Raw genomic sequence first — 10,950 nt, 5'->3', positions numbered from 1 at the left:
TTGATAAACCATTAGCCAGACTCATCAAGAAAAAAAGGAAGACTCAAATCAATAGAATTAGAAATGCAAAAGGAGAAGTAACAACTGAAGCTGCAGAAATACAGAAGATCATGAGAGATTACTACAAGCAACTATATGCCAATAAAATGGACAACCTGGAAGAAATGGACAAATTCTTAGAAATGCACAACTTGCCAAGACTGAATCAGGAAGAAATAGAAAATATGAACAGATCAATCACAAGCACTGAAATTGAAATGGTGATTAAAAATCTTCCAACAAACAAAAGCCCAGGACCAGATGGCTTCACAGGCGAATTCTATCAAACATTTAGAGAAGAGCTAACACCTATCCTTCTCAAACTCTTCCAAAATATTGCAGAGGGAGGAACACTCCCAAACTCATTCTACGAGGCCACCATCACCCTGATACCAAAACCAGACAAGGATGTCACAAAGAAAGAAAACTACAGGCTAATATCACTGATGAACATAGATGCAAAAATCCTCAACAAAATACTAGCAAACAGAATCCAACAGCACATTAAACAGATCATACACCATGATCAACTGGGGTTTATTCCAGGAACGCAAGGATTCTTCAGTATATGCAAATCAATCAATGTGATACACCATATTAACAAATTGAAGGAGAAAAACCATATGATCCTCTAAATAGATGCAGAGAAAGCTTTCGACAAAATTCAACACCCATTTATGATAAAAACCCTGCAGAAAGTAGGCATAGAGGGAACTTTCCTCAACATAATAAAGACCATATATGACAAACCCACAGCCAACATTGTCCTCAATGGTGAAAAACTGAAAGCATTTCCACTAAGATCAGGAACACGACAAGGTTGCCCACTCTCACCACTCTTATTCAACATAGTTTTGGAAGTTTTAGCCACAGCAATCAGAGAAGAAAAGGAAATAAAAGGAATCCAAATTGGAAAAGAAGAAGTAAAGCTGTCACTGTTTGCAGATGACATGATACTATACATAGAGAATCCTAAAGATGCTACCAGAAAACTACTAGAGCTAATCAATGAATTTGGTAAAGTAGCAGGATACAAAATTAATGCACAGAAATCTCTTGCATTCCTATACACGAATGATGAAAAATCTGAAAGTGAAATCAAGAAAACACTCCCATTTACCATTGCAACAAAAAGAATAAAATACTTAGGAATAAACCTACCTAAAGAGACAAAAGACCTGTATGCAGAAAATTATAAGACACTGATGAAAGAAATTAAAGATGATACAAATAGATGGAGAGATATACCCTGTTCTTGGATTGGAAGAATCAACATTGTGAAAATGACTCTACTACCCAAAGCAATCTACAGATTCAATGCAATCCCTATCAAACTACCACTGGCATTTTTCACAGAACTAGAACAAAAAGTTTCACAATTTGTATGGAAACACAAAAGACCCCGAATAGCCAAAGCAATCTTGAGAACAAAAATCAGAGCTGGAGGAATCAGGCTCCCTGACTTCAGACTATACTACAAAGCTACAGTAATCAAGACAGTATGGTACTGGCACAAAAACAGAAAGATCAATGTAACAGGATAGAAAGCCCAGAGATAAACCCACGCACATGTGGTCACCTTATCTTTGATAAAGGAGGCAGGAATGTACAGTGGAGAAAGGACAGCCTCTTCAATAAGTGGTGCTGGGAAAACTAGACAGGTACATGTAAAAGTATAAGATTAGATCACTCCCTAACACCATACACAGAAATAAGCTCAAAATGGATTAAAGACCTAAGTGTAAGGCCAGAAACTATCAAACTCTTAGAGGAAAACGTAGGCAGAACACTCTATGACATAAATCACAGCAAGATCCTTTTTGACCCACCTCCTAGAGTAATGGAAATAAAAACAAAAATAAACAAATGGGACGTAATGAAACTTCAAAGCTTTTGCACAGCAAAGGAAACCATAAACAAGACCAAAAGACAACCCTCAGAATGGGAGAAAATATTTGCAAATGAAGCAACAGACAAAGGATTAATCTCCAAAATTTATAAGCAGCTCATGCAGCTGAATAACAAAAAAACAAATAATCCAATCCAAAAATGGGCAGAAGACCTAAATAGACATTTCTCCAAAGAAGATATACAGACTGCCAACAAACACATGAAAGAATGCTCAACATCATTAATCATTAGAGAAATGCAAATCAAAACTACAATGAGATATCATCTCACACCAGTCAGAATGGCCATCATCAAAAAATCTAGAAACAATAAATTCTGGAGAGGGTGTGGAAAAAGGGAACCCTCTTGCACTGTTGGTGGGAATGTAAATTGATACAGCCACTGTGGAGAACAGTATGGAGGTACCTTTAAAAACTCCAAATAGAACTACCATATGACCCAGCAATCCCACTACTGGGCATATACCCTGAGAAAACCATAATTCAAAAATAGTCATGCACCAAAATGTTCATTGCAGCTCTATTTACAATAGCCCGGAGATGTAAACAATCTAAGTGTCCATCATCGGATGAATGGATAAAGAAAATGTGGCACATATATACAATGGAATATTAGCCATAAAAAGAAACGAAATTGAGCTATTTGTAATGAGGTGGATAGACCTAGAGTCTGTCATACAGAGTGAAGTAAGTCAGAAAGAGAAAGACAAATACCATATGGTAACACATATATATGGAATTTAAGGAACAAAAAACGTCATGAAGAACCTAGGGGTAAGACAGGAATAAAGACACAGACCTTCTAGAGAATGGACTTGAGGATATGGAGAGGCGGAAGGGTAAGCTGTGACAAAGCGCGAGAGAGACATGGACATATATACACTACCAAACGTAAGGTAGATAGCTAGTGGGAAGCAGCCGCATAGCACAGGGAGATCAGCTCGGTGCTTTGTGACCGCCTGGAGGGGTGGGATACGGAGGGTGGGAGGGAGGGAGACGCAAGAGGGAAGAGATATGGGAACATATGTATATGTATAACTGATTCACTTTGTTATAAAGCAGAAACTAACACACCATTGTAAAGCAATCATACTCCAATAATGATGTAAAAAATAAAAAAAATATGGCGATGGCACGCAGTGCACAGAGACCCCGCTGTGGACAGCGCGCCTGTGCAGGAGTGCTCTGCCCCTCCCCCCCCCCCCCCCCCCCCCCCCACTGAGGAGAGCCCTATGAAGCAGCCCAACAATAGCTGGCCTGTGGGAAGAGTTGTACTCTAGAACTCGAGCTGGCACCTCTCCACTCTTTGATCAAAGAATAAAGCTTTCCTTTGCTTCTGAACTAAACTCAGTCTCGTTCTATTGGCTCAAAGGACACCCTGCAGAAGGACCCTTGTTGGGTACCAACTGGAAAAGGTCAGTAACAAGTTTCATTCCTTCCTCCACCCACTCTACACCCCAAATCATTGAGAAGAGAATCTGATTAAATTATTCTATATTTGAAGACAAGTACACATTCATACCCTTCTTTTCCAGCTTTATTGAGGTATAATTGACAAATATGATATTTAAGTGAACATTGTGATGATTTGACACACATTTACATTGGGAAAGGGTTCCCTCCCTTTAAGTTATAATGGACACCGTCACCTCACACACTTTTTTTTTTTTTTGTAAGAACATTTAAGTTCTACTCTCTTAGCAAATTTCAATTATGCAATACAGTTTTGTCAACTCTGGTCACCATGTTATACATTACCTCCTTAGGCTTTATTCATCTTGTACCCTTTTGTCACAACCATAGCATGTTGAGGTTAATATCATCAAGCTGTGGCAGCTCAATGCTGAATCTGTTTGCACTCGTCCCGTTCAGATCGATGGAAATGCAATGTCTTAAGTCCTTTGTTGGTTTTGCAAATGAGTTTTATTTTTGCAATACATACTAGATCCAGGAACATCTATTTTTAACAAGTAAAAGAGATACATTGAAGACAGAGCTGGGATATTTTTCGGTTTTGGGGGTGGCAGTCGAAGAGCGTTGGGAAAGTTTAACTGGCCTGTTTTACTGGCTTCAATAAAATGGAGGTGTTTAGGGTTATGAGCTCCCTTGATGGGTTTATTTACCTTCAGATGCTTGTATTGGTCTGGGGAGGGATGGGGTTAAAGGAGAACGGGGTACTAGGAAATTAAAGGTTTGTGGTGAAGACAACCAGCTGGCAAGTGCAGGCAGCCCCACATTAACATTCCATAGGATTCTGCAGGTTCCGCTGCTAATTGTTGACAGGGAACCCAGAGTTCTGGGGAGAGACTTGCCTCAGGCTGCCAATCAAAGAAAGAAGTAATCCCATCCCAGAAAGGGTATCACTTCCCTGCAATTGATGTGAAGGAAAAAGTCAATTAGGATTTTAAATTATCAAAGTGCTTAAGGCACTCGCTTGACATACCCCGAAATAGTGACACCATATCCTCAAATTCAGGCGCAGAGGCGGTGTGGCCAGTAGTCCTGCAGTGTGGGATCATGGCCATCTAATCCCCACGCTGCCCGCTCTCTGGGGCCCTGTCCTCACGGCCACCTCCTGCGCTGAGAGACTACCCTTTGCTCTCCGCCTGCTCACATCAGCGGGTCTGCTCCACTGCCAGCAAGGGCAGGAGATGGGGGATGAGTTGAGGGTGAGAGGCAGTCGCAGAGCTGGAGAGATGCACCCCTGACTCCGTGGCCTAGGTCACCTTGTGGTTGGGTTTGTCCTTCGGGAGAGGGAAGGAAAATGAGAGAAGAAGCGATGGGAGGTGAAAAGGAACTTCTCCTGCCCTGGGAGCACGTGTCTGAGGGAACATTCTGATCTGGAGGTTTGTAAGTTGAGGAGGGTTTTCCCCAATATTCACACTGTGTGTTAGAGAACCAGGCTGAGGAGCCGAAAACTCGTTTGTATTTTGACTTTGCCTCTGAGTATCAAAACATTCACTTTCTCTTGATGTAGGACAGGGTTGAGAAGACTTTCTATTAGGCAATATTTATAAATTGCTTGAAAGCCTTATTTTATTATCTTGATAGCTGTTGTTTGGAAATGTTTTGGGGACCCTGAGGGCCTGGGTGTTTTTTGGCCATAGAACTTCAAAGAATAAAGTAAAACTGGCCTGCACAGGACATGGAGAGAAATTTGCTTTTGCTTTGGAGATGAAGGGGGAAGACAAGGGAAGGAATGGAAGGAGAAAGCACAAAGTTCAGAGAGGTGAGAACCAGGTCAAACAGCCCAATCGTGAGGGCTCACAGGCTGTTGAAGAGATGCTGGGGGCTGCCCTGCATATGAAGTTCCTTGCCTTGCTGTGTCATGAGAGTCCATTTCTGCTCCAAAATCATCAGTAAAGTCTTCTCTGTTCATATTTCTTTTTGGTGGAACTCAGAAACGGACTGTCCTCTTATACTGGCTATATCACCTGCATCTCTACTTGCAGAAATCTCTGAGTGGTGTCATCTCAGGCCCTTGGGTGAAAAGATTTGCTGCAGAACCTGTGAGCTTCCTCCGGTGTTTGGCAAGTTTTATGTGATGAATGGTGTCATTGGTCTTTCTGGGCCTGGTGCTGGAGCCCCTGGTATTTATGAGACAAGAGATGACAGGCTGCCTGGCTCTCCCCCAGCTGGCAGGCAGCAGTAACCTCTTCTCACACCTAATTGGAGCCTGTAACTGCATAGAGTGGCTCTCCAAGACCAGGCACTGTCACCCGCTGCCAAGTGATGAAAAACCCTCTGACCTGCCTCCTAATTATTTTCAAATTAAAAGGTACTTTGGGGACAACGGAAATTCCCCCAGGTGCTTGTCTGAATGATTTTGGCAGCTCCTCCCAAAGTGTTCTGGCCCCGAGCACACCACCCGGCCTCAGACTTTCCATCCAGCGCAGGCCACGCCCTGCCCGTTTTCTGAGCACCTGCTCTAGGCACTGAGCCAGCTCCTTGCCTGCTAAGGGCTCTCTCCTTGCCTGCTGAGCAGGCACCTTTGCTCCACATCGACCTGTGGAAAGAGAAGCTGGTGAAGGGCCCTAGAATCTGCTCTGAGTTTTGAGGAGAGCACCTCCCAAAGACCCCTGTCAGGTAGCACATCTGTGAGCACTGAGAATGAAATGCTTCAGGGGTCTTTGCTAGACCTATTCACCAGGGAGCACCCTTGCTGATCAAGGGATGCTGCTTTCACAGAACCCTTAGGAGTTTCCCTCCCTGCCCTTCAGGATCAGAGCCACAGATAGTCAAAGATGAAAGCAGCACTAGGGAGCACCCAATCCAACCCCAAATGAGGCCTATGGACATGGGCAAGTGGCCCTGTGTTTAGCAATGTGGTCATGGCAGAACTGGGACTTCGATCTGGGCCTCCTGTGCCCCAGCTGTGCTCTGTCACCACCTTTGTCTTCCATGCCTCACTCTGCCGCTGGATGGCAGTTCCCCTCTCCTTCTTCCCCCTAGAAAGACAGTTTGATGGGCTATAATTCGAAGATGGAGAAAGTTATGGGAGGCTCCAGAATCTAATGGGTCCACGTAAAGATGTAACTGAAAGAGGATAATATAAGAATCCATTTCTGTTTTTAAATGACTGTAATTATCAGATATAATCCAGATCTTATTCCCCACAAAGCTTTTTGGGGTCGGGATGTACTGAGTTGACCTTTTCTGTTCTTTCCTGACTATCTGTGTTATTATCATTTCATCATCGTCCCACGGCTCTCTTCTTTCTTTCCTTTCAGTGCACCCTTTCAGGGAATTCAGTCATCTCCAAAGCTATAACTGTTTTCTCCTCCTCGTCTTCCCCTTTCCCACTTACACGCTTCCACTTGGTGTTATTAGTTCGGCATTTTACACTCTTGACCATTGTCTTCTTGAAACTCTCTGCTCCCTCGGCTTTAGTAAGACCACACTCTTGTGTTCCTCCTACCAATCTGGTTGCTTATTCTCAGTCACTTTGTAAGCATTTCTTCTTCTGAGAGTTCTTCCCTAAATGTCAGTACTTTAATTGGGTATATCTTTGGCTTTGTCCATCTCCTCTCCTCACTACATCCTCTTCTGAAGTAAGCACTCCTGTGGTTTTCCTACTACATCTGCATGCATGACTGTAGTAGACTATTCATTTGGACTTTGTAGTAGATTTTCAAGGCCTAGCAAGTTTCCTAATTTCCTGCCTCTGGTAACAAACCCTCTTCCCCCGGCCTGTGACCCATAGTCTAGGCTGAGCTAGTCATAGCACAGCATCGTCCTGCTGACAGGGATCAAGTTATGTTCTCACTCTTGGACCAAACATGGCTATCCCGGCTATTCTCCATTGGTATCCCCTCACATCCACCAAGGATCGATTCTCCACCCTTCTCTGTCTTGCTCTGAGCCCTCGAAGGCTGATTCTTACAGGCTGCATCATCACCCAAGTTCCCTTGCCCTCTGGCTTCTGGTGCGTTTGGCAGTGGGAGCTATCAGCAAGAAATCAGAGGTTGGAAAGAAAAAGAGCAGTCAGAGTATATGACATCAGAATGGAGAGTCAAACCAGTAATCCTCCAAAGAAGATGGAGTTGATATGACAATTAAACCATCAGAGAAGGAAGAGTGGCAGCTTGAAGAAATTCCTGAGTCATGTGTATGGGTAGATACATAAGTGCCTGGGCACATGTAAGGTACAGGGCTGAAACCTAATTGACACCCTTTCCAGGGCTAGGCCTACATTTCTACCGGATGGCTGTGCTTAAGTGACACATGGATCCCTCAAACCCAACCTGTCAATTCTGCCAACCCCAGCCTATCTTCCTCCTGTATTCCCAACTGTATCAGCCAACTCGCCTTTCAAGTTGTGAGTCTCTTAGCTCGTCTTTGATTCTTTCTTTTTTCTAATTTCCCACATATAATGAATCTCCAAGCTCAGTTGATTCTACCTTTGAAATGTCTTCCCCTCCATCCCCACTCCTTTGCCATAATCTGGGCCCTTCACAATTACTCACCTTATTGCCACTGCTTCTTAACCAGGTTAATTGGTCTTCTTATCCCCAGACTTACTCCTCCAAAATAATCTACACATTGTCATTGGAGATATTTCTTTCTCTTTTATTACTATGAAATACTTCACACTATAGAGGAATACAGAGAATAACATTACTCCTACGTATCCACCATATAGATTGCTTCAGAACTTTTTTTAAAGATTTAATAAAATATGGCAAAACATTAAGGAAAAAAATAAAAGCATTTTAGATATAGTTGAAGCTTCCTGTGTATCTCTTCCAATCCCATTTCCCTCCTTTGCTCCTCATAGAAGCCAACACTATCTTCAATTTTGTATTTATTTTTCCCAAGAAATGTCTTTACCACATGTATATGTATCCATTAACAGTATTTACTATGGTTTTGCATGTTTAAAATCTTTATAGAAATGATATCAAGAGTATGCTATCCATCTGCAACTTGCTTTTCTCATCAATAATGTCTTTGAGATTTATACCTGTAGATACATACATGTAGCTTTATTTCGTTAATTTTAGCTGCTATAGAAGCTTCCACTGTGTGAATATAGCACAATTTACTGATACACTCTTCTGTTGATGGATATTTATGTTATTTCCAGTTTTTCACAATGATGAACATGCCACAAATGAAACTTTCTCACCTGTGTATCCTGGTATATGTGTGAAAATCTCTGAGAAGTAGACACATAGAATAAAATTGATGAGTCTAATTGTAGACACATCTTTATATGTTATCAAGTTATTCTCCACATTGGTTGTACCAATTCACGTCGCTGCCAGCATTACATAAGAGTTACCATTTCATACTCATCAGACTGACAAAAAAGGAAAAGTCTGACACCCCCAAGTATTGGAGATATTATGGAGAATTGAGATCTCACAGTTGTTTAATTGAATTTTCTTGATTTCTAGGAAGACGGAGCATTGCTCATATTTATTTCTTATTCTGGTTCCTCTTATGTGTGTTGCTGGGTTATGTCCTTAGCCTATTTTTCTATTGGATATTTTAGCTTTTTATTTCCTGTTGATGTAGGAATTCCTCTTATGGGCTGGATATTTTTCCTTTGGTGATTATGAGGGTCAGTTATCTTCTCCCCGTCAGTAGCTGGTGTTTACTCTTTGATAAATTTGACTACATTAAAAATTTTAAATTTATATCCAAAAAATCCCACCATAAATAATATTTTCTTTTGCAGTTGATTCCTCCGTGTCTTAGTGAAGAAATCCTTTTCTACCTTGAGATTGTAAGAATTATTCTTATGCTTTTTCTTATGCAATTGTAGTCTGATCAAGCCTGGAAAACTGTAACAGTTCAAATAACAGGAGGTAGTCAACAGGTCACTAAAAAACAAACAAACAAATTAAGAAATGTGCATCAGGAAGCCCCACCATTTTCTTTTGAGCTGTGCGATCCTGAGAAGGTCACTGAACCTCTCCTGTGTTTGTCCCTGGCTGGTTGGAAAGCCCTGAACAAATGTTAAGGAGGGCTGCTGTTCACATAAGCCACCCTCGGTTACTCCCTTAGTCCTTTCCTCTGGCATTTTTTGGATTTGTGAAATCTCCAGCTGCAGTTAAAATGCCATCTTCCACATCCTGGACTAGGAAAACCTTGTGCTGACCTGGATGACTCAGCTGGAACATGGCGAAAAACACTCAGAACTTTGAATCTGAGCTGCCTTCATCTGTTCAAGTAAGTGGAGTTACAGAGCCTCTGCCAGGAAGACAGTACAGGAGCGAGGAGTTAAAAAGGGTCCAAATGAAGCCCTGGATTCCTTGGAGGGAGAGGTGGGGAGAATTGGGATATCGGTTCTCACTCCCTCCCTCATCCACGTTCCTGGTGTTTAGAGGTTCTGGATAATCAGTCAGGAGTTGGTCTAGGAAAATTGGAACTGCAAAAGAAATGAAGTTTGTTTTGAACTAAACTTCAGCTTTGGCTATTCTGCAACTCTTAACTCCTTCTTTGGTGCTCTGTCTTTTTCTCTCATGTCATGTCCTTAGCACCCCTCACTCTCACATCACACCATCTCTCCTTATTCTACCTACCAAAACCTGCACTCCGAACAACACCTGGCATCTGGTAGGCCTCAATATATGTGGCCAGTATTAGCAAGGAATAAAGGAATAGCATCTTTTGCTACATACTTTACATTTCAGTCCTATTATCATCATGCCCATTTTACAGTAGAGGAAACTGAAGCAAAAGAAGTTAAATAACCAGCCTCAGTTTGTGGAAGTATTGACTAAAGGATCCTAGACACACAAAAATAGAGCCCATTCTCTGAACAACTCTGGCTTCCCAGGCCATGTTCCAGACTGAAATGTAGCAGAGGGGAAGTTGAGTGCCCAAAGGGAAAGACAGACACATGGATGCCTACACCTCACTCAGTCATAGCTGAGTAATCCTTACCGTAGAGCTCCCTCAGTGTATATGTGTTTGCTGCACCATAGCAGTGGGGATGAAGGGAAATCAGTGGGCAGTTGAGACACAGAATTCTAGAATGTGGGCTCTGAAAAGCAAAGAGAAAAAAGACTGAAAAAAAAAAAAGAACAGGATATCCAAGAACCGTGGAACAACTATAAAAGGTGTAACATAGGCATAATGCGAATACCAGAAGGACAAGAAAGAAAAAAGATAAGAAATATATGAAGCAATAATAACTGATAAACTACCCCCAAATTAATATTAGACACCATCCCACATACCCAGGAAGTTCAGAGAACACAACTCAGGATAAATACTAAATACTAAATAAATACTAAAATATACTAAATACTAAAGAATAAATACAAAAACAACAACAACAAAAAAGAAAACCCTATGCCCAGGCACATCATCTTCAAACATCAAAAAATCAAAGACAGGGACTTCCCTGGTGGTTCAGTGGGTAAGACTCTGCACTCCCAATGCAGGGGGCCCAGGTTTGATTCTTGGTCAGGGAACAAGATCCCACATGCATGCCGCAACTAAGAGTCTGAATGCCGCAACTAAGACCCAGCACAGCCAAAATAAATAA

The 10,950-nt window shown here is 41.9% G+C and overlaps 1 long non-coding RNA gene across 1 annotated transcript; it reads right to left on the bottom strand.

Annotated features, from left to right (window-relative positions):
• Positions 1-3,611: 3,611 nt before the first annotated feature.
• Positions 3,612-10,096, bottom strand: LOC137220678 (uncharacterized). Its single transcript, XR_010941740.1, has 3 exons — positions 8,578-10,096; positions 7,916-8,041; positions 3,612-7,393 (listed from the first exon to the last, which is right to left on the bottom strand). It is a non-coding gene; the product is annotated as an uncharacterized lncRNA (long non-coding RNA).
• Positions 10,097-10,950: the final 854 nt, after the last annotated feature.

Source organism: Pseudorca crassidens, chromosome 3 (genome assembly GCF_039906515.1).
Source record: "Pseudorca crassidens isolate mPseCra1 chromosome 3, mPseCra1.hap1, whole genome shotgun sequence".
Lineage (NCBI taxonomy): Eukaryota > Metazoa > Chordata > Mammalia > Artiodactyla > Delphinidae > Pseudorca > Pseudorca crassidens.
The sequence above is the reverse complement of the archived record's forward strand: the minus strand, read 5'-3'. Positions and strand labels throughout refer to the sequence as shown.